The sequence below is a fragment of the Anarhichas minor genome, unplaced genomic scaffold (genome assembly GCF_050575085.1).
Source record: "Anarhichas minor isolate MPS153535 unplaced genomic scaffold, ASM5057508v1 ptg000023l, whole genome shotgun sequence".
NCBI lineage: Eukaryota > Metazoa > Chordata > Actinopteri > Perciformes > Anarhichadidae > Anarhichas > Anarhichas minor.
Genome location: NW_027466469.1, coordinates 1,638,786 through 1,644,478, shown reverse-complemented (window position 1 = coordinate 1,644,478; position 5,693 = coordinate 1,638,786).

Genomic DNA, 5,693 nt, shown 5'->3' with positions numbered 1-5,693 from the left:
CGGGATGCCCTTTCAACATAAACGTTTTGTAAGGTGGAAAAGTATATTGGCCAATAAAATTAATTAAAAATAAAAATAAAGATATAAATACAAATACAGATAAAAAATAAAGTAAGATGTAAGAAAAACAGAGTGAATTAAATCAACTAATGAAATCAACAAACACAATAGATAAGACTAATTAAAACTAGGATTCAAAAAAGCAAAGACGTTTAAGTCACAGGAACCGGTTTATTAAGTAGGTTTTTACATAAAAGTTTTTGGGTACGTAACTAAAAACGGAAACTGCAAGAGTCAATAATCATTAATGTAAAATAGAAATGTACAGCAAAAAATATGTGAAATATCTTCTTTTATTTTCATGAAAAGAGCTGTACAGTGTTTAAAATGAAGAGGATGTAATGTGAACGCTATCGTTTTAATGTGGCGCAAAAATGATTAGTTGATTATCACAAAATTATATTTATAGTATATTAATCACTTAGAACAAATTGGTTGTCAGTTCATGTAATTTACTTTTACATTTATTAATACAAATAACATGTCAATCAGCATACATGAAATGCACCTTTAATGGGAAGAAAAGGGAGAGGGGTATCAAACAGTGTTGTATATCTTTGTCATGTACTGAAGTATTTTAGAGGAAAATATATTTGAAATATGACTCTGAAAGGTATGAATAAACATTAATGAAACAAAAAGGTTTAGTTATTATCGTCTGTTGCTGCAGTTACTCTTGTATGAAAACGGGAATATACTTTTACGTAATACACATATTCCTTCTCTGGCAAAGAGAATAATGAGAAGATCAATACCACTCAGACTAGTATAAATGTGTGTATGCTAAGTATGAAGCTACTGCCCGCATTAGTTTAAACTGGAGACATGAGAAACAGAAACCTTACTCCGTCCTAATGTAACAAAATCTGCCTACCAGCACCTCTAAAGCTCACTAATAAACTTGTTATTAATCTGTACACAATCTGTGTGTAAAAACACAAGTTTCTGCGAGGGCTATGTGCGGTAGCCCTCCATGCGAGTGCGATAACTTTCTGTAATATTGTCTTCACCCAGAAATATTTCATTTTAATTTATTTGCACACACATAAGACTAAGAAAAAAATTATAATGAAAAAAGGAAACTAAGCTAAATGAATAAAAACAAGAAGAACGCAGAGTAATTACACAGTTAAACCGTCATAGTGTGAATTCAAGTTTCAATGACGAGCGTTATCGACCGTTACTCAGGCAAAATATGCGATCGAGATGTCGGCATTAATGCTTTCTATTTGCCAATCCCTGATACCTTTATTACCTACAAATAGACACCAAGATCATTCAAATCGGGGAAATACAAAGTTTTATTAAGAAAACAAATTTTCGGGAGGCCCAATTGGCGGCCATCTTGAAAAATAGCCGCCATCTTGGATTTTTGAATGGCCAATCAGGCAGGCTTGACCAGATACCTCTGGAGAACAACTCCACCAAATGTCATGCTTGTATCATAATTTGCACGATTAATCTACTATCTGCCCCACTACATAAAACATTACACAATCATTTATATCAGTATTTTAAGAGGATTTATATTTTTTATTTTATATATATATGTATATATATATATGTATATATGGTTACATATAGTTTCATTTCTTTGCCATATTTTAAGGATCATCAGAAATCATTACATTGATAAATTCAAGATTTTCCTGATGACATCACGGATTGCTTTGGCTTTGATGTTAAACCTATATATCCCTGTACATTCCCTCACACATTCAGAGCACACATCAGATTGGTTAAGATACACATTTGACAATTGCAATGGAAAACTCACGTACAGTATTTCACACCAGACACCAAGTTGGTTCAAAGATGGAAGTAAAAGAGGTTGCAACTAATTTTTACCTCAGTTCCCTGGAGGAACAAGTAAGATGTGAACTGTTGGACAGCGAGGCGAGGCTCACCCAAACAAAAATTAAGAACAGAGTCCTCCTAGAAATTGATGAAGACCGTCTTCAACATTTTCTAGATGTTGTCCACGAAAAGAACGAGGAGGAGATGGAGATATCTAACATCTTCTGTCAGGCTACAGTTGATAAACAGTTAGATGTCAGCAGTAAGCTCAAGGCGGATCTTGATAACGCCAAGCAGGAGCTGAAAAATGTTCATCTACAATGGCAAGAGGAGAAGTCTTCCTATCAAGCCCAGATGGACGAACAGAGAGCGGAGACAAACAGGATCGTAGCAGCTCTGAAAGAAACACAGGACCTGCTGGAGACTGAGCGTCACGTTCAGCCTAAAACTACCACCGAGGAGGAGATGGAGGTATTCAAGAACCTCTGTCAGGCTACAGTTGATAAACAGTTAGATGTCAGCAGTAAGCTCAAGGCGGACCTTGATAACGCCAAGCAGGAGCTGAAAAATGGTCATCTACAATGGCAAGAGGAGAAGTCTTCTCTCAAGGCACGCCAGCAAAAAGACTGTGACCACTTTTACTCCCAGGTGCAGGTCATTGCTTCCATTCGAGCACAAGAGAAGGAAGCAGTAAAACAGACACTGGAAAAGGCCCAGGCTTTCAATAAAGCCCAGATGGACGAACAGAGAGCGGAGACGAACAGGATCGCAGCAGCTCTGAAAGAAACACAGGACCTGCTGGAGACTGAGCGTCACGTTCAGCCTAAAACTACCACCGAGGAGGAGATGGAGGTATTCAAGAACCTCTGTCAGGCTACAGTTGATGAACAGTTAGATGTCAGCAGTAAGCTCAAGGAGGATCTTGACAAGGCCAAGCGGGAGCTGGAGAACGTTCATCTCCAGTGGCAACAGGAACGTTTTAACGCCACAGCACGCCAGCTAAAAGACAGTGAATACGTTCACTCCCAGATGCATATCATCGCTTCCTATCGAGCACATGAGCAAGAAGCAGCAAAGCAGAATCTGGCAAAAGCCCAGGCTTTCTATCAAGCCCAGATGGACGAACAGAGAGCGGAGACAAACAGGATCGCAGCAGCTCTGAAAGAAACACAGGACCTGCTGGAGACTGAGCATCACGTTCAGCCTAAAACTACCACCGAGGAGGAGATGGAGGTATTCAAGAACCTCTGTCAGGCTACAGTTGATGAACAGTTAGATGTCAGCAGTAAGCTCAAGGAGGATCTTGACAAGGCCAAGCAGGAGCTGAAAAATGGTCATCTACAATGGCAAGAGGAGAAGTCTTCCTATCAAGCCCAGATGGACGAACAGAGAGCGGAGACAAACAGGATCGCAGCAGCTCTGAAAAAAACACAGGACCTGCTGGAGACTGAGCGTCAAGTTCAGCCTAAAACTACCACCGAGGAGGAGATGGAGGTATTTAAGACCCGCTGTCGGATGACAATTAATCAACAGTTAGATGAGAACAGTAAGCTCAAGGCAGCTTTTATCAAGGCTGAGAATGAGCTGAAGAATAGACATCTACTGTGGCAAAAGGAGAAGTCTTCCTTCGTAAACCAGAATAAAAAAGCCTCTGAACTTTATCAGACACAGGTGAAGATCACAGCTGATTTTAGACGAATGGAGAGGGAGGCTAAGCAGACGCTGCAGAGATTCCAGGCAGACCATAAAGGCCAGCTGGATGAACAGAGAGCGGAGACAAACAGGATCGCAGCAGCTCTGAAAGAAACACAGGACCTGCTGGAGACTGAGCGTCTCCGTTTCCAGGAACAGTCATCCCTCACGGCACACCTGGAAAAAACCTGCAGGGACCTCGATCATGCCCAGCTGAAGAACATAGCTACTCTTCAAACATTGGAGGAGGAAGCTACGCAGATGGTCAAAACAGACCAGGCGTCCCAAGCCCAGCTGGAGGAGCAGAGAGCGGAGACAAACAGGATCAAAGCAGCTCTGAATGAAACACAGGACCTGCTGGAGACTGAGCGTCACGTTCAAACTACCACCAAGGCTGAGTTGAAAACTTTGAAGAAGCGCTGTCGGACTACAATTCATGAACAGATAGTCAACAGTAAGCTCAAGGCAGCTTTTATCAAGGCTGAGAATGAGCTGAAGAATAGACAACAGACGCTGCAGAGATTCCAGGAAGCCCATAAAGGCCAGATGGAAGAACAGAGAGCAGAGACCAGCAAGATCTTGGCAGTTCTGAAAAAGACTGAAGATCAGTTAGAAGCTGAGCATCTCAATTGTCTGGAACTGGCATCCTGCAATGCACACCTGGAAAAAACCTGCAGGGACCTCGATCATGCCCAGCTGAAGAACCTAGCTACTCTTCAAACATTGGAGGAGGAAACTACGCAGATGTTCAAAAGAAACCGGGCGTCCCAAACCCAGCTGGAGGAGCAGAGAGCGGAGACAAACAGGATCGAAGCAGCCCAGAAAAAGACAGAAGATCTGTTCGAAACCGAGCGTCTTCTTTGGCAGCAGGAGAAGTACCTCCTTCAGGCCACCGAAGAAGATCTTCAGAGCCAGATCACCAACATGCAGAAGAAGAAGAAAAAATGGTTCAAACTCTTCTAATGCCGGGGTTGAAAAACATGCAGCATACACGTTAATGCAGCAATATATATCCTAAAACATCAGATATAATAGTAAAAGACTGACGGGGTACATTTTACTGCACGGGTACTTCTACTTTTGGTACTTTAAGTACGCCTTGCTGATTATAACATACTTGACTAAGGTTTTGAATGCAGGAGTTGTGAATTGTTTCATCAGTATGGTTTTAGTACTTTTACTGCAGTGAAGGATCTGAATAATTTTTCATCCACTAATTACTTGTAAGTGAGTTTGACAAAGAGCGGTTAGGGTTAGGGGCTCCAGATCCTTGACCGGATAAAGGATCTGGAGCCAGGGTTAAGAACCACTGTTTGTATATTAACTGTTTGCCAAACTCACTTACAAGTAATTGTATAGTGCAGTAAATAACCCCACGCCCCTCACCCCCATGCCCCCCCACACCCCTCACACACACAGACACAGACACACACACACACTCACCCCCTACCCCCCTCACCCCCCTCACAGACACACACACAGACACACACACACACACACACAGACACACACACAGACACAGACACAGACACAGACACAGACACACACAGACACAGACACATTTACTCCCCCCCCCCCCACACACACACACACACCCCTCCTCCGCGAATCGCCACCTTAACGTGGTGGAGGAGTTTGAGTGGCTCAGTGATCCTGGGAGCTATGTTGTCCGGGGACCCTGGTAGGGTCTCCCAAGGCAAACAGGTCTCAGGGGAGAGTCCAGACTAAGAGCGGTTCAACAATTATGAATAGCAGCCCACAGACTTCAGCCACCTCGCCCGGACCAGGGAAACCGGGGCACCCTCCCGGAGCCAGACCGGGTTATTTACTGCACGGGTACTTCTACGCCCCCCACCCCCCACCCCACGCCCCTCACCCCCATCCCCCCCACCCCACGCCCCTTACCCCCACGCCCATCACCCCCCCACCCCACGCCTCTCACCCCACACCCCCCACCCAACACCCCTTACCCCCATGCCCCTCACCCCTCACCCCCCACCCCACACCCATCACACCCATCACGCTGCTGCACAGAGCGCCAACGCTTGTATAGTATTACTTGTCGTTAATATTATTTATTTATTCAGATGCATCGATACCGAAACATATTTCTGATATCAGTCCAAAACTGACTCAAATAGCTG